Source organism: Pleurodeles waltl, chromosome 7 (assembly GCF_031143425.1).
Source record: "Pleurodeles waltl isolate 20211129_DDA chromosome 7, aPleWal1.hap1.20221129, whole genome shotgun sequence".
Classification (NCBI taxonomy): Eukaryota; Metazoa; Chordata; class Amphibia; order Caudata; family Salamandridae; genus Pleurodeles; species Pleurodeles waltl.
In genome coordinates, this window is record NC_090446.1 from 794,681,470 (window position 1) to 794,700,660 (window position 19,191).

The following is a 19,191-nucleotide window of genomic DNA, read 5'->3' on the forward strand; positions in this document are numbered from 1 at the left end:
CTAAGTTTTTGTGGATAAAACATCAACCTACCTATAACCTTTGGTTTTCTCAGTGAATTTGTATGTTCTTTTAATGTAAAGTAATGTATAATTACCGTACGTTAATACAACCACCATCGCACATGGACTTTGGCCGCACGCAGTAAGGGTTGGCTGCGGGGCCTTGCCTGGGCTAGGTCCTGCGGCCAACCCCTCCTCATGCACCAAACCCTATGCTGCAGCAGGGGTTTCATGTATGAATGGGTGTATTATTTTCTTTTATTTAAAGTTTGCTTTGTCTCTGTGGATCCGTTGCAGATTTACACTCAGAGTGGTGCTGAGCCCCGCAGTGGATCTGCAGTTCAGCTGAAAAAAAGCACTGGGCAAGTTTGTTGTGCAGGAGGGGATCCTGAGGGACCCTTCCTCGTATCTTATGGGGTCAGGATACCTGTACCCTGTTTCCTTTTGTGTTTTTCCCTTTTATTTCCCCTCCTCACACAACTGAGAAAGAAAATGGTGGCTGCAAAGTTCCTATCAGGTTGAGGCCAGACAATCACAGTCTTACTTTTCCCCAGGATCCGCGTATCCATTTACAGGAGGATCTGCATCCTTAGATAGCTATATTTCCTTTTCCTTTAATAACTCTGAAACTACTGAATGGATTTACCCCAAATTATAAAAAAACACGCTTCCTGGGCCAACATCTAGCTTTCTGCCAAATTTGGTGTAAATCCACTAGCGGTTTGGGCTGTAGTCGTGTTTAAAATCCCTATGGCAAATTGCATGGGGAAACATGTTTTGTGACTCCCCCTTTTTATAGGCACCCCGCCTAATGAATCACTCCAAAACTTTTCAAACCACAGCAAAAGCGAGTGGCAAACAAGTTTTGAAAATGATGTAACGATTTGTCAAACAGCATCAAAGTTATAGGCAAAATAAAAAATGCTTTTCCTATGGAAATTAGGTAATAACTATGCCCCTCTTAAAAAAATGTAAATAGCCCTGGGGCGGTGGGGGTCCTTGGGGTTGGGAGAGGTCGGTGCTTCCCCCTGCGCTAATTTTCGTTCATCCCTGAGGAAGTGGGGGACCCCAGGGCTTCAAACACATCCAGAAGGGGAGGGGGTCTATGCAGGGCCCACCCTTAATTAAAGCCCCAAGGAGCTGGTAGTCCATGGGGCTCACTTAAGCTTTTGGAGGGGGGGGGTCTCTGTAGCCCCCCTCCAAAATAATTACTAAGCCCTGGGGTGGTGGTTTTCCTTGGGTCTTAAGAGCCATGGAAGGGAGGGTCCCATGCACCCCACCTTTATTTTGAAATTATATTTATATAGAGCTTGCTACCCCCAACAAGGCGTCAAAGTGCTTTTCATCATGTAGCACATTACTTCAGAACCCAAAAGGATTAGTTGTGGATTAGTATGAGGAAGTACAAGTTAATTTGAGCGGTGGACATGTGAGAGTGTTAGTTGGATTGAATAGAAAAATTGAGGAATAGAAGAGGGATGAATCAAGAAAGTGATCAGTGGGAGATCAAAATAGTAAGTGGAGGTTTGGGATGAGTAAAGGAGAGATGGAGGAGGAAAGGATCTGTAGAAAGGGATTAATTAAAGCTTTGCATTAAGTCTTCAGTGAGCAACACACATAACCAATCCCATACGCAACCTCAGTGCAGGCAAATTATTATTAGTTGGCTCCTCAAAGGTTTACAATTGGCCTTGGTATGGCTTTATAGCACACCTGACAGTGTGTGGGGATGATGTTCAAGCTAGCGCCAAGGTTTAATTAATGTTTTTTTACAATCAGTCCGAAGGATGTGGTGCCCTTGGTACGACCTAGAGACACAACATATAAAATACTGAAGTCTGGCAAGTACCTAGGCCAGTGGTTCCCAACCTGTGGGTCGGGGACCCCTGTGGGTCCGCGAAGCCTCCTCAGGGGGTCTGCGACTGCTTAAAAAATGTAATAATATTAGGTCCCAGCTATCAGTAATGATTCAGTGGGGATCCCCGGGCTCTAGTATTGATAAAATGGGGGTCCACAGAAATCAAAAGGTTGGGAACCACTGACCTAGGCACTCAGGGCACAAGCACGACTACTATGTTCTCAATATGTAGCCGGCTGTCACTGACGTGTCCACCAGCGTCCTCTGGCCAAAACTGACAAACCACAATTACAAATATCTACTCAGCTCACTGTCAACCTTTAACCCAAAAACTAAAAACAACTAAGTGATGGTATTAGAGCTACTAGCAACCCTTTAACTCAAAAGCCAAACACAACTAATTACAGCTAGTGGCAACCCTTTAGCCCAAAAACCATACATAACTAAGTGATGGAGCTACTAGCAACCCTTGACTCCGCAAACTCACCTTCCCAGTGCACCCATTTCCTCATGATCCAACTGACCCAGAAGGCCACCAGAACACAAGCCATGGCTCCCTGTCCTTCTACCACAAAGGCCTTTGTTAGACCTGACAGCCTTAGGGTGGTCACCCCTAACGTTTTGCCTGCCTCCCTCCACTTTTTAGGTACTGTTTTTGCTGGTTTTAAAGCTCTGCGCACTTTACCATTGCTAATCAGTGCTAAAGTGCATATGCTCTCTCCCTTTGAACATGGTAACATTGGATCATACCCAATTGGACTATTTAATGTACTTATAAGTCCCTAGTGAAGTGCACTATATGTGCCCAGGGCTTGTAGATTAAATGTTACTAGTGGGCCTGCAGCACTGATTGTGCCACCCACTTCAGTAGCCCCTTAACCTTATCTCAGGCCTGCCATTGCAAGGCCTGTGTGTACAGATTCACTGCCAAGTACTTGCTGAGCCTAAAACTCCCCTTTTTCTACATATAAGACACCCCTAAGGTATGCCCTAGGTAACCAATAGGGCAGGGTGTTGTGTAGGCAAAAGGCAGAACATGTACCTATGAAGTTTACATGTTCTGGTAGTGTAAAACTCCTAAATTCGTTTTTACACTGCTGTAAGGCCTGCTCCCTTCATAGGCTAACATTGGGGCTGCCCTCATACATTGTTTGAGTGGTAGCTGCTGATCTGAAAGGAGTAGGAAAGTCATATTTAGTATTGCCAAAATGGTGATATAAAATCCTGCTGACTGGTGAAGTTGGATTTAATATTACTATTTTAGAAATGCCACTTTTAGAAAGTGAGCATTTCTCTGCACTTAAATCTTTCTGTGCCTTACAATCCACGTCTGGCTGGGTTTAGTTGACAGCTCCTTGTGCATTCACTCAGACACACCCCAAACACAGGATACTCAGCCTCACTTGCATACATCTGCATTTTGAATGGGTCTTCCTGGGCTGGGAGGGTGGCGGGCCTGCTCTCACACAAAGGACTGCCACACCCCCTACTGGGACCCTGGCAGACAGGATTGATCTGAAAGGGGACCAGGTGCAATTGTAAGCCACTCTTTGAAGTCTCCCCTACTTCAAAGGCACATTTGGGTATATAAACAGGGCCGCTGCCCCTATCAAGTCAGACACTTCCTGGAAAAGAAACCTGTAACCAGAGCCTGCATCCTGCCAAGGACTGCCTGGCTGCCCAAAGGACTCATCTGTCTGCTTTCTGTGAAGGACTGCTGCCTTGCTGTTGCCCTGCTGCCTTGCTGCTCTCTGGCTTAGGTGAAGAAGTGCTCTCCAAGGTCTTGATAGAGCTTGCCTCCTGTTCCCTGAAGTCTCCAGACCAAAAAGACTTCATCTCTTCAAGAAGGACTCCTTGTGCGACGTAATACGAATTACAGCCTGCCAGAAACGATGCACAGCCTGCACCACGGTGAAAATTTCACAGCACGCCGAACCGGAATGATACAGCCGACTTCGCAACAAGAAGATCGACGCAGTAGTAACCGGAAATTCGATGCACGGCCCACTGGATCGATGCATAGCCGAGCCGGAACAATGCAGCCCGACTTCCAGAGAGAAATCGATGCAGCGTCTGCCATGCAGTAGAAAATTCAACACGACACCCACCGGATCAACGCAGCTCCTGTGACTTCGTCCTAGCAGCGCAGGAAATCCACGCACCATCCCCGGGGAATCTGAAAACCCCGCAACCCAAAGAGGATCCACGACAGAGCGCCGGAAATCGACGCACAGCCGTCCCTGCGTGGAAACTAAACGACGTATCGCTGTGTGCGGCCCGAGACATCGATGCACACCCCTTTGTTCCCACACTTCTTCTCCTCTGCGGTTCTTTGCGGAGATTTTTCATGTGAACCAGATACTTTGTGCTCAACAGAGACTTTGTTTGCTTTTAAAAGACTTAAAACACTTTGTATCACTTTTTAGTGATATCTCTACATTTATACTTATTGCATCTTTGATCGTTTTGACCTGCATTTATCCAGATAAATATTATATATTTTCTTAACACTGTGTGGTGTATTTTTGTGGTGCTCTACTGTGTTATTGCATGATTTGTTGCACAAATACTTTACACATTGCCTTCTATGTTAAGCCTGACTGCTCAGTGCCAAGCTACCAGAGGGTGGGCACAGGATAATTTGGTTTGTGGGTGACTTATCCTGACTAGAGTGAGGGTCCTTGCTTGGACAGAGGGTAACCTGACTGCCAACCAAAGGCCCCATTTCTAACAGCCTCACCAACGAGGCCTCCACGTGATAGCCCTCTCGACCAAAAAACCTTGCAAATCTACTAGAAACCCTCCCTAGCTCAACCTCCCCAAGTATAGGGCGATGATGTGCAGACCCCTAGTTACAGAAGCCCCATGTGGACCAGTCTGCCACCCCTGCTGTTCATTCTAAAGCACCTTCTCATTCAATCACTCATCCAGAACTACACTGCACACTCAATGACAGCTCTTTTCAGCAATGCTGCCATGACCTAATTGAGTTTTATTTTTGCAGATTAATCAAATAAACTGACATCAGCAGGTCATCTTTATCTTCCAGTTCATACGCCTGTACTAGCATCAAGTAGAGAGTTTGTGAGCTGCATTTGCTGTAGCAACTTCAAACTATCAGGAGTCCGTGCTACACGCCCAGTAGCAGTTAAAATTATTGTCCCTGATTGGAGGAAAGGCTGAGTCTGCCTTCGAGACTGTGCGGTTGCACATGGACCTGCACTGTTTTGTAGTCTCCGAGATAACAGACAAATGCGTCCCTCAAAATGGATGTGTGACGCAATATAGGGCGACCAGGCGCCTCGGTTTTTCGCCAGCTGTCCCGGCAGATTTCATGAAATTTAGCTCATGTCCTGGTTTTTAGAGTTGGTCGACTAAAATAGGAGGGAGGTGCCTTTTTATGTTTTTCAACGGAGGATTAGTTATCAGCTGTTAAAAGAATGCAATTTAATTAACAGGCATGACACTGCCTCTAAAAATTGCATTTTATTTATGCTCTTAGTGCCTCTGCTTTAATTTTATGCTGATAAGCACTGACATTCTGTGCGCTAGGTTTTTTTCTGTAGTCCCTTTTCTATTTTTAACAAATGTCCCGGTTTTTTACTTTAAAATTCTGGTCACTCTAGACGAAAGAGTTAACTCTAAGTCGCCAGAGTGAGCAGGAAATGCGTCACCCCTCACGTTCCTCCCAGTGCATAAAACTTTGGCACAGACAAGCTGTGCGGTGACATGGCCTCCCAGCATTCACAGCAGATAACAGGATGATGAGACTGACCTTTGACCACACCCGGGACAGGCCCCTCAGACCTCGAACAAAGTAATTCCTGTGTGCTCCGGGGTCCGGCAGAGTGGTGCCCACCAAAGATGGCACTCTCAGTATAGAGGCCCACCACTAACTGTCCATCGCAACTGGTAGATTACCTGTCAGATTGGTGCCTGTGTCAGTGGGGCAGAGTCAGTCAAGTGTCAGACTTGAGGCTTAGGGGACAACAGGAGTCTGACCCAGGTCCAGCTCCCGGACCGAGCACCACTCCCCGGGGCCTAACACAGCATACCCACCCCATGGTTACAACGCACCAAGGCACTTAAAACCTGACATGGGGGATCGGGAAGGAGGTAACACTGAGTCAAAACAAAGATAGAGACGCCCTCACTTTTGCGCAAACATGTTCAAATTCTGCATCATGAACACAAATAGCCTTTACAGGCATGTATTGTAGAGGACGGGAATTGTAAGTTAGCCCTGGTTTTGAAAACCCCTTTCACTGCCAAACTGACCCCAGATAGGGCACTCTTTTAAAGCCGTTGCTGGCCAATGACATTCTGGCAGTCCAGGTTTCATCACGTATCAATCCCTTCTTTACCATGAGAAACCAGAATGATTTATTTGCACTTGGAGTTTCCTGTGGGTCTCAACTAGTCACAGGCACAATTAGCCAGCTATCTATATACACGTTGGTGGTAGAAACCAGGTCAGGGTGGAAAGGCTGTACAGCACGTCTTTGCCATCCTGGGGCTATGAAGGCCGGTCGGCAGACCAGTTTCAGCTTGGACATACACTATATGTAGCCCCTGCGTGCATGCTTTTATTTAGTTTCTACCCCCTTCCACCACTAACAAGTTCTCATCATGTATTCCATTAAATGTTTTAGGACAGACTGACAGCTCAGAGAAAGTGCCCACTTCTAGCTATGCCAGCTTTAGACGCGTATGTGCGACCTCTCCTAGCTGCTGCTGCTTTCTTCCTCACTGTTCAGCTATCTGGAGCTTCATTAAATGTGGAGCGTGGCAATGCCTGGTCACAGAGCACTGAATTGTACAAAAGATAAGGTTCCACTATTTTTTTCAAAAATAGACAAAAAACCATGGCCGTGAGGAAGCAGGGGCCTCATTTTGTGCACACAAATGCAGCAACCCATCTGTGCTGAAAGAGGTACTCTAAGTGGTGGTAACTAGTCTCTTGGTCCAGCAAGGAGTGGCACTGCTAAGGGGCCTCAAACGTGGCTTCTGTACCCACTGCAGTGGCCCTTGCAGTCTCCTCTGGGGGATACTAGTATGCATGTTGCTTAGGGTTCCTTCAAGTAGCTACAGTCATTGCCCGATTCCATATTTCACTTGTTACCCATGCAGTGATCCCATCTGTTCTGGCTGTGTGGGGTACTGCTTTCAGCACTGTGCCTCAAATCAAGACCTTTGGTCTGTCAACCTGAGCCCACAATGGTTCCACCTACTGAGGACACTCAAACACATAGCTGGCTCCCTAATTCCAGGCAGCAACACCTTGGAAGTCCATGGCTCAAGAGGTCTAAATCAAAACAAACATCTCATGCTTGGCCTACTGAGTCCAAACAAGTTACTTTTACAGTCAGTCCTCACACAGTGCCATGAAGTCAGGTGTACAGCGCTTTGTAAATAAATACAGCTGAGAGGCACAGCTTGTGCAGAAATCTCACAATGTACTGATAGGCTGGTCTATTTGGGTAAGCCTCCAGGACCTGGCCCACCCAGTGGCTTTCTTTGAAAACAAGTGCAGGAGACCGCACTTCGTAAAAAATGCTTTTTTTGCCCTGGTGGGGTACCAAGGGGACCCAAGGACCAAGACTAGGGGTTAGGGTATTTATACCCTGCCCCCTTTTCTTTATTTTTTAATGTTTTTGTTTGGGACTTGGCTGAGTCCAAGTCCCAAAATGGCTGCTAACACTTCCTGACTGAAGTGTTGGCAGCCAATCAGATCTCTGCACTAGATAGGGAGTATTCGCAAATTAGTTGCGACCCTAGACATACAAATTTGGATTTCCTTTAAAATCTTGAAAAATACTGAACAGATTTACAGAAAATAAAAAAAAGTGTGCTATCTGGACCAAGAGCTACATTTCTGCCACATTTAGTGTAATTCCATCCAGTAATTCAGGCTGTAGTCGTGTTCACAATCTCCAAGGAATTAGCAGGGGAAACACTTCTTACTTACTCCCCCCTTTTCTCTGCCCCCGCTTGACAGATCACCCTGAAACTTTCCATGTACAACAAGACCCTAGAGAGCACTTTTTTGGGGAAAATTTCATGAATAATCGTCAGGCAGTGCCAAAGTTTTTGCGAAGTCAAATAACGCTTTTCCTATGGAATTAAAGTCCTAACTATAACTAGCTACTGGCTACATCCCATTATGAAATAATCCCACCTTTCCAGAAGAAATCACCTGCACCACTAAATCCTGGCTCAAGAAGATCATCTGGGAAATTGATCAGATACTTAATAAAGATCTTATAATGTCCTTCTCCAAGAGCCAGAATAAATTTGGGATAGAAAGGCAAGCAGATTATTAAAATATTTATAGAAACACAGTTCTTTAACTATAGCCTGTTTGATGCCGGATTTCAATGCTAAACCCCATTTGGGGCACCACTGGTTGGGAACTATAAATATGTGCAACACAAAGATGTGAGTTTAATGGCCAGAGGTTCTTGAGACCTTATTAACATCCTAGATGCAGGAAGAAATGAATGCAGATACACATTTCCCAATCAATTCCAAATTAAGGCAAAAAAATGTTTCTGTCTCTATCAATTACTTGGTTGTCCTGACAGAATAAGTAGAATTGTGCTCAGGCATATTAGCCCATGTATCAGGAGGCTATTGAGAAAAGGAACAACGTATTATGGGAGTGTTTCAGAATTCAACTATTCTGGGCTCTATTTATCAGAAACCGGGAATCCTTACTGGTGTCTATCTAAGCTTTAACTCTATTATTTTATTCAAAACTGTACTTTGCCAGTTTAACAAACAGATTCTCAAAGTAAAAAAATGCAGTTTATTTGGTACACAAAATCAAGGCGACTTTATAGGGCGAATTCACGAAGGCTTTCCCATAGCTAGTTGTGACTATCTACTGGAAATTCAAGAGTAAATCCAGAGTAAGTTAAGATGGAGTCAAATCTACTTATAAACACTGTGTACAAGGCTTAATAGCTTTAGGTAACTCAATCAATGCAATGAACTTAACAGACATAATAAGATAAAAACAAAACAAAAACCCCATCTATATGCAATATGGAAACTGGTCTGGTAAAGAGTTCTACATAGAAAATGTAGATACAATGAAGAAGTAACAAATATTGACACTGCAAGCCTTAGAACTCCTTTTGATTGCATATGGTGTGCACAAAAGGGATTCCACTCTAGGCTATGAACTTCAAAAAGCCTTCTGAAAGAAGCAACTTCTTAATTGCATGCAACTCTTAGAGTGATTAAAGTTCCATTTTTAATGCAGTTGTTTCTTCTTGGAACTCTTAGAATTATCTTGAACAATACTTACAGGGCAGGACACACACAATGGAGACAAAGAGGAACCCTATGGATATGCCAAAAACATTCCTTTGTGATAAGGGGAATGTAAAACCTCCATAGTTGGCATCCCTCCTCACTAGCCACACTTAGATCTACAGAGAGGGAAGTGGAAGTTTCTCTACATACAGTACTACATAATCAGACTATGAGGAAACATGAAAGTAAAGGGGTGCAAATCCTAACAGTATGTAAAGAAACATCTCAGGTCAAAAGAGAATACGCTGTCTCTTTGCAGGGTTATGGGGGCTTTTATAAAAAAGAAGAACATTTCCTTGTAGCTCCCACCGAATGAAAATGCAAACCATCATATGGTCACAAGAGATGCAGGGCTTCTTACACCAAAGAAATATCTTTGATGAATAAAAATAAATAATACTGGACCATAACAATGGATGCCAACACAAAGGTTTCAACAACCACCTCAAATGGAAACAAGAGGAGCCAGTAGCCATCCATTCAGGAAGGAGCCTCCAGAATATAAACTAAACTTGACCTAAAATATGAAGTAAGGAACATCCCTGTGAGCCTAATATGGTGACTGAAAGAACAGTTAAGTCTCTTGGTAAAGTGAAATACTAAGGGTAACCACCTTCAGGAGCAGATGTAGCAATGTGAGCCACAAAAGCAGTGAGCTAAAGGAGGCTGGCTTGCATTATCTCTCACATTTTATCAAGCATGGGATAAAAGAAACTTACTGCTATGCTTGGTCCTAGTCAGTAGTTTTAGACCAATTTCTGCGTTTGGCCATTCCAAAGAGGGTTTCTGGAATTCACCTGGTCATTTATTGCTGGGGCAGAAAAATAATTCTTCTGAAATACTTCTGCCTCCCAGTATACTTTTCCTTCGAGAATAATTGTCTGTCGTATCCACTCAAAGCAGGAGTGGCCCACAACACGTTGTTAAGGGATAAAACAGGCTCACCAGAAGCTCTTAAATGATCAAACAAAAGACCTCTCCTGTAAATTGGACAGAATCCTTGACAGACAAATAGGATTCCTTCAAAAGGAGGGACAAGTAACAGAGGTGTTCAATTCCAGAGCAAGCTCCTCTCAAAATCTGGAATAGTTCTAATTTATTTTAGACAAGTATCACTTTCAAAAAGTTGACGTAAGAGGAATCAAATTTGAAGTGGTATGGTTATACCAGTTATTTATTGGCTATTTAACAGTGCTTCCAAGTGGTGGGCTTCTGTTGCTCAAGCATAACCTTTTTATAGCTATTCACTAGTTGTTTAACCATCCTTCAATGGTTTAGGCTTCAGGGCTCCTTATAGTGTGTGACACCTCTGAAACCTTCTGTGGTGGTTCGTCCTTCATGAGACAGACCATTCCTGAACATGGTTAAGTATTTTACCTGATTGTGTCTGTTCTCACCACCTGTGCAATATTTCACGCCTATGAAAAGCAACATCAATGAAACATGTTTAGATCACATCGGCAAACCTCACACACATCACCCAAAACTTTCCATATAAACAATATCTTACCTCTTTTATAATAATGCACTCTGAAAAGGCACTAGGAAGCCAATGCAAATCAGAGCACTTGTTAGGGTATGGAGCATTATAGATGTCCTACAATACAATTCAACATTCCAAGGCCTATTGTGAACGTCATAAAAAAGAGAACTACCTGAAAGCGCGTGCAAAAAAAGTTCTCTTCCGAAATATCAGTTAAAGGTAGGGCAGTCCCTTGCAGGGCTAGGCTTTCCCTCAAACGGACAGCTGAACAACCTTATCATGATAGCTTAGCTGTTGCTGCACCCTCCTCCCCCTCCTGTATCAAATCACTGGGATAAAAAGAATCACTGCAGGGGAGGCCGGTAAAGCTAATATTAAGTAAGGCATATCAATTCGTCATCCCCTACAGGCTGGGTACCAGCCAAAATGGTGAATGTACTAAAGTGCAAGGGAAACCTTTACGTAGGTCAACCCTAAATATAAGATGAGCAATCTGAGTGGCTTGCTATGCCCACCTGAACCATAGTAAGACAGACGCTAGCTACCCAAACTTATCATTTTTTCTCTAAACTATTTTTTGTATTATCATCTGTCATTATATTACTATAGAGGCACTGCGGTGCCCTCCCTTCAGCAGAATTCAAAATACAAACTGGCGAAGAAGAAATGGATTAGACTGTCGTCAAAAATGTAAGTCCTAAAATAGCAATAGACAGCCACAGTATAGAACTTACAGACTAGGTTATCAAGCCCAAATCGCAGCACTGCGTCACGCAGAATTAAAATGGTTTGTTTTTCAATACAAAATACATCATTAGAGAATTCTAATCTATATCTTAATTATGATTTCTGTTCTCAACAACTCAGCATAATAAGCGTTTCAAAATATTACCAGCATCATGAAACAATGTGTTTATTGATTCTAACACTAAGATTCCATTTTAGTCCTTACGCACCAGGGAACTGTGTTAATGAAAAACTGTGTAATTTTCAAAGGCATTTCTTAAATCTATATAATTATTTTCTGGCATTACTATTCATATGAGACAATGGCTTTATTCTCTTAACACATCATTTCTTTCCCTGCAATAGGAACAGTGATCCAAAGGCCTCACAAGTATTAAGAATCCTATATCAAAATACAATTCTGTCAAATGGGGAAGCAGTTTTTAATATTTTCACTGTAGGTACAGGAGTGAGATTCTTTTAAACATGAACAGCTACATTTTCACCACATTGAGCCTACAGCAAGTGAAACAAAATCATAAGCTAAATAATTCATGAATGAAAGGACTTAATTTTTGTAAGGGGCAATCAGATGGGCTACTTCATACCTCCTAAAGGTGCAAAAATGATATGCCCCCCTTTTTGTAACATCACAGAATGCTAACTTACTCTCTCTTTTCCCTGCATGGAATGCTACTGTCTCAAAACAGCAATGAAAATTAAATTCTGGCTAAAATAGAACATTCAGAAAAATAGATCATATCCTTAAAAGAGAATGTGCTAGCAAGGTACAGCATCACGTAAAACTACAGGGGCGAGTAGGCACTAAAGAACTCACAATAGTAGCCTTCTCCTGAAGTCCCCCCCCAAACAGCTTACAAATGTGAATCTAGCTGACAGATAAACTGAAGATTGCAGCCAGCCCAGTTGTGAGATTATGTGGTGGGTGAAGGTGAAATATCACAAGCTTTCTTGTTCTAAACTGTGAGAGATGTAGGCAAGCAATAACTCTCATATTTCCAGGAATGTGTGCAGTTTTACGTTCACCCTAATTATTTTTTAAATATATTTTTATTCACTTTTTTTTATCGAAAACACAGTGAAGTTACAGCAGTGTGTACAGTATGCACTAGACATATGAACCTTGTACTATCCCATGTCGATGTTAACATCCCACCCTATCATGCATCTCTTTCTTTCCACCCCTCTCACAGCCAGAGAGACAGTCTTACATTAAGTTGCTACAATATGCTGTATAACCTTTGTTAAAGTGGACAATATCATTACTCGGGTGATGATGCAGTCAAGTGGGGTATGAGTTCCACTGTCCCCAAATCTTTTTGCATGTTTTACTACATCCCCTACCCTAGTAGACCACTTTCTCTGCACTTTGACACCAGTCCATGCCATTCCGCCGTTCCTGAATCGTGGGTGGTAGTATCGTTCCCCCACTTCCTAGCAATATTTCACTTGGCTACCAAGGCTCCAAGCAACAGCCAAATTACTGCATATTTAGGTCATGCCCTCTCACCTAGGGCATTGAAAGGCAACCACTCGGCATCTAATGTGAGCTGTATTCATGTTACCTTTGCCATCAGTCCTATGATTTCCGCCCAGCAGGACTGACTCTTTTGACAAGACCACAGTATGCGTAGAAATGTACCCTCATGTCTGCTGCTGTGCACACAAGCTCTGTTGGGGGACTCCCCAATCCTATGAAGAAGGATCGAGGCATAGTATGCCCGGTGTAGGATGCATAATTGAATCAGTCAAAAACACGCTCTAATAGCTATTACTCTGGGGCTTGGTAAAACTTCTCCCCATTCCCCATCCTCCATGTGTTCCACTTCCGCTTCCCACTTAATCCTGAGCTGTCCCAAGAGTTCTGGGGCATTACTCACAATCTTTTTTTTATAGGTGAGTGAGGTGGCCTTTTTGCACATGGGGTCCAATAACAGCCAATGAAAACCCAAATTTTTGACAGCATTTACAAGCACAGCCCTGTTATCAAGGGGACATGTTGAACAGTTTGCCAATAGTGTTCGTAATACTATGGACACAAGGTGGAAATAGAAACTTAGGCCCTTATTACGAACTTAGTGCTAGTGGTCGGAACATCGTCCGCCAGCACGCTGAAGACCCCGCCGGCCCAATAAACAACATTCCATCGGGCCAGCGAGCAGAAACAGTGATTCCACCAGCCTCCCAGTGGAATGCTGGGCCTGTACATTGCTGACAGCTCCACATGGACCCATCGTCAATGTAGCAGTGTGGCGTGTGCAGCAGCACCTGTCGCGCATATCACTGCCCATAAATCAGGCAGTGAAATGCGCGACGGGGCTGTGCACGGGGGCCCCTGCACTGCCCATGCAAAGTGCACGGGCAGAGCAGGAGCCCCCAGTGGGGCCCCGGGTACCCATTCCGCCCCCTTTCACTGGCGGGGGAAACCGCCAGGGAAAGGCTGGGGGAACACAGGTGCATTACCCGCCAGGCAGCGCTGCTTGCAGTGCTGCCCTGTCGGATAAGGAACTCCGCCATCTTCAGGCAGCCTGGCGGCAGCAGAAGTCCACCTGTGGCAGTCTCGCAATGTACATTATATGGCGATACGGACCGCCATGCCGGTGGGGGTAATGTCCGCCACCGCCGGCATGGCGGTCCGGACCGCAATGTCCATAATGAGGGCCTTAATGTGGTGCGTATTAAGGATCAATTTTGGCCAAAGCTTACTAAACAAAATCAAAGGCCCTCCAACGTTTAGATTATGATCAGAGGTGTCAGTCTATAGTGCTAAACGCACGAAAGTTAATGTGATGCAAGCCTGCAAATTAAAGGCTTGATTACGAATTTGGCAGAAAGGGTACCAGCATTGAAATGGCGTCCGAGTCTCCAGCTGCCAATTTGGCAGTCTGCACGCTGAATTACAATGTTGACAGGTTACTGACCGAAGAGCTCGACAGAGTCCCGCTGACTCTGCCAGTCATGTGCCAACATCCTTTACGGTGGCATGGGAAACATGGCATGGGAAACAGCAGCTGTCAGAGGGTGGTAGAGACAAGGTTCCCGCCATCTGGATTATGAAGTGCTTTTCTGATGAGCCGAGTGTGGCGGGAGACCACCTGCTTTGAGATGGCATTATTGAAGGAAATGGGTTGCAAACTCACTCATTTCCTTCTTTTCCCTTCAGTCTCTGATGTGGACCCCTTCGTCCAGAGCCTCCCTTCACAGCAGCAACGTGACCTCCCTCCCACAAAAAAAATAAACACATCAGAGTCAAAATCCAGGTAAGTATGTTTTGCAATTTTGTCCCATTGACTGGACTGGGCACATATAGTCCGGTCTCCAGCAATGGAAAAGTACTTGTACCAGGTATTTTTTCCCTAAATATGTGTACATTTGACACTTATTTAGTCAAAATGTACACACCTGCATTGACACACATGAAAAATATTTTTTGAACTGCTGACGGAGTCCAGCACTGGACCCCCGCTGTCAGCGGGGTCATCTAAATACAGTGGGTGAAAGACTTGCGAGTACAGAGTACTTGGGTCTGCCGCCATGGCATAACGGCAGTGAGACCACCAAACTCGTAATTAGGCCTACAGTCTTACCACTGGCAACTGTTTGATGTAGCATTCCAACCAATCTTTTTTTGCCCACCACACCACCTCAAATTAGACCTAGCCATATGCAAATAAGCGTTATCCTTCAATAGGAGCAGTTCAGCCCGAACTACCAAGCCGTGAACTCTTTGAACCAGAACAAAAGAGACCAGTTTCAATCTATTTGGGTCTCTTCAGTCAGGTGCAGCTTGGTTCCACTATTAGTCTTCCATGCTTAGACTGTGATTGCAAATTGGTACGGGGAGAATCAAGAGTCCACAGCCAGTGAAAATGTTATGAGTACAAAGGGACACATCAACAAGCGTTCAGCATTCACCTCTAAGTACCTGTCTGCTACAGTCCCAAAAACAACTGTCACCTACTATGATATCTTCACCCTGCCTAATCACTCAATTCTTTCCCCTAGTCCTATTGTCTCTGAACCGCAGCTCAAATGGACTGCACTACGAAAATCAATGGCTAACTCAGCAGGATGTATGACAACCACCCACAACATGTTAATTTGGTCATCAGCCTCAAGTTAGAAGCAGGGATATAGCTTTCATTTTCCAACGTTCTGTTTGATGTACCTAAATGAAATGGCCTGTCGTTACACCTCGCAGACACTGTGCATGCGGCATCAGCTACAGGCTGTGGGAGCTGAACACAGTGCAGGAATAAAGGTCATGTCCTGCAACAACTTCGCACAGCTGATGGTCTTGTCTTGTGGGCTTTAGAGTAGGGGGGGGGCATAACGGAGGACATGACTAAAAGTCACAACCTACGCCAACAGCCTATTCGGTACTATCAAAGACCATGCACAGGTGGCTTTAAAGACATGTGCAATTTCTTACCATCTCTTAATATGCCTCCCAGTCTTCAAATGGTACAGGTTTTGTGACATTTCTGGATTGTATACACTATAAAAATAAAGAACAAGTTACTTACCTTCATTAACACCTAGCCTGGTAAGACTCTATCTAGCCGCCAATTCCTTAACTTAGAATATCCCGCAGGCGTTAGAGCCAGAAACTTTTCTGCAGTTCCTCTGCCCGCTGTTAGGTGGCATTGTTCGGCTTGGCATCTGTGTCGCAAGTAAGGTGTGTGGTGCCCTCAAAGGCACCTCCCCAGAGTACTGACATCAGATACTTTTCCACACCAGAAGAGCAGAGCTAAAAAGGTTTCTGATGTACCTGTGTGCAGACACCAAGGACCTCAGAAGGGTTACCCTACCTGGGGATATCTGTTCACAGAGCAGGGAGAATGGGTGGGTCAGTAAGGAATCTGCTGCTAGATGGAGTCACTTCCAGATAAGACTTTACCAAAGGTAAGTAACTTGTTTATTTGATAGAGACTTCAAGCCTCAGAGTTCTAATCTTAGAAAAGATATCCAAGCATTACCTCTTAGGAGTTGAGGCTGAAAAACAGATTTAGACCAGGAAGCCCTGTGGAACCAAACAGGCTAACTACCCATCACGATGAACCTGACTGTCCAGTCAGTAGTGCTTGGTGAGCATGTGAAGACGCATCTATGATGCAGTGTGACAGATGCCCACAACAGGAACTCTGTGAGCTAACACAGTGGTTGAATGATGGAATGGTGGAATGAGCCCACAAGCCATCCAGGGGCTGCTTCTTGGACAGTGTATAGCAGATTTTAATGCATAGTACGATCCATTTTGAGGTGGTCCTTTTCCTCATAGCCTCTGCTTTCTTTGCTCCAGTGAACCCAATGAAGAGTTTGTTTACTCGTATTCCTTAGTATGATCAACGTAGAACTATAACACTCTTTTTGGGTCCATGATATCGGGCCTCTCTTCCTCTTTGGAAGGGCAAGGTGGAGCAAAGAAGGTCGGCAGTATGATGGTCTGGCCGACTTGGAAGGGTGTCACCACTTATGGCATGGAAGAGGCACGTGTTTTCAGAATCAGCTTACTTTGATAAATTGTGTATGGACGGTGAACATTTAATGCCTGTAGTTCGTTAACCCTCTTGGCTGATGTAGTGGTCACTGAAGGCAGTTTTTATGGTCAGGAAATGTAAAGGGCGGTTGTGCATAGCTTCAAAGGGCAAGCACATAAAGAAAATCAAAACCGGATTCAAGGCTCACTGGGTCAATCATGAAGAGTTTTGGGGGGGAACATATGTTGCATCGCTTTTAGGAAACGAGTAACAACGGGAGACTTAAACAGGGAGGGTTGATCCAGCAACCGAAAGATCACCAATATGGCTGGAGATATCCTTTAACTGGGCCCAAAGCAAAGCACTGCTGAGCTAGTAGGAGAACAAACAGCAAAACCTCAGATAAAGGTACAGAAAGGGGAGTTAAAATTTTTAGAAGCAAACCACGCCACAAACTTGTCCCAGTGACAGGTGTATACTGTCTTGGTTGAGGGACACCTGGCAGCCAGAATGACATCACAGATCAGCAACTGCAAGATCACTGATATGGCCGAAAGACACCCTTTAACTGTGCCCAAATCAAAGCATTGCTGGGCAATTAAGAGAACAAACAACAAAATCTCAGATAAAGGTACAGAAAGAAGTTCAATCTTTTTTGGAAGCACACCAAGCCACAAACTTGTCCGAACGGCAGGTGTATACTGCCTTGGCTGAGGGATGCCTGGTTGTCAGAATGACATCACAGATGTCTGGTGGAAAGTCAAAGACTTTCAACTGCCATCACTAAATCTCTACTCACGAAGGAGGAGTGTGCACAGTTTCGGGTGCAGGACCCTGTCCTGTTGCTGTGACAGTAGATCCTCCCAAAAGAGCAGCCTGATTGGAAAAGTGAAGTTCATGCCCCCCGCTGTCCTCCACTCCCCCCCCCAACAAAAGATGTTGAACCACACCCTGGGTCGCTTGACACAGGGTTCACAACCCCACCCTGCCCTGCTTGTTGCAATACTACATGGTGGGGGTTGTTTTCCATGAACACCTGAACTGGCCTTCTAGGAAGGAAAAAAGGCTTTCAATGCTACTAAGATTGCTCTCAGCTCCAAAATATTTATGCTGAGCTGAGACTCCACTTCAGACCAGAGTTCTCTGATCTCTACCTCTCCCAGATGCTGCCCCACCCCAGAATTGACGCATCCGTCACTACAGTCAGCGCAGGGTGGGGAAGGAGAGGTGTCTATCACGGTTCGTCAGCCACCAATGCGCATCTTTTGCAGTTCTATCTCATATCTGGGCCACATCAGGTAGATTGCCCTGCTGCTGCACCCACCGGGACTTCAGGTCCCACTGCAGAGCCTGTATAGGCCAACGGGCATGTGTTACCACCAGAATGCAGGAGTCCAAGAGGCCCAGCAGCCTCAGAGTCTGTATCAACAAGAATAGAGGCTGCAACACAGGAATCATAACCCAAAAATAGTGGACTCGCCGTTATGGAGGATAGGCCTGAAAGTGCATTGTATCCATAACAGCTCTGATCAAAAGAAGCATCTAAGAGGAAGTCAGGTGTATCTTCGGCACAGTTATAGTGAACCTCAGTAAATGGGGAATGTTCAACATAGTTGTAAGGTGAGAGATAACAGTGTGGAGACCTAGCCTGCCTTCAAAATCTAATCCTCAAGATATGGGGAAGAATGGAACCCCTGACCTCCACAGGTGTGGGGCAACCACCAACATCACCTTGGTGAACACCCAAGGGGCGATGGTGAGGCCATCTTCAAGAAGAAATTGAGAAGGTGCAGTTCTGAAACAGGGCAGAGGCCTTCATCCTTCTTGGGCCCCAGAAAATAGTGGGAATAACAAACCATGACCTACTTGTGATTTTGGCCCTGTCTCACTGGCTCCCCTGAGAGGGGCAGGGAGAGGTGGTACTCCATCAGCCAGTCTGCGGAAGGTGGCATGGGTGGCAGGGATTCTAGTAAAGTGATGGAGTAACCTTGTTGAACAATTTGTAGTACCCACTTGTCCGATGTTATAGACAGCCAGCTGAGCAGGTGATGATAGAGCCTGCCACCAAATGGATGCTCATGATGGTACGAGGGCAAACTAAAGTGTTTTTTAGGCTACGGCTGCTGGGCAGGGGTGGATGACTGGGTGGACCTCTCGCTCAGTGTCCCATGAGGCTTGTGGGAATCACATCCATACCCAGGAAAGAACTGAGGCGTCTGCTGACCTGGAATGAATACAGTTGGTAACCCCTACCATAGCAAGGAAGGGACAAAAGGCAGAATGTGGCTGACGCAGGGCAATAG

At 44.9% G+C, this 19,191-nt stretch overlaps 1 protein-coding gene across 2 annotated transcripts in view; it reads right to left on the minus strand.

Annotated features, from left to right (window-relative positions):
- RANBP17 (RAN binding protein 17) overlaps positions 1 to 19,191 on the minus strand; it is a 1,172,021-nt gene that overhangs the window by 848,964 nt on the left and 303,866 nt on the right. The gene's annotated exons all lie outside the window — the stretch shown is intronic.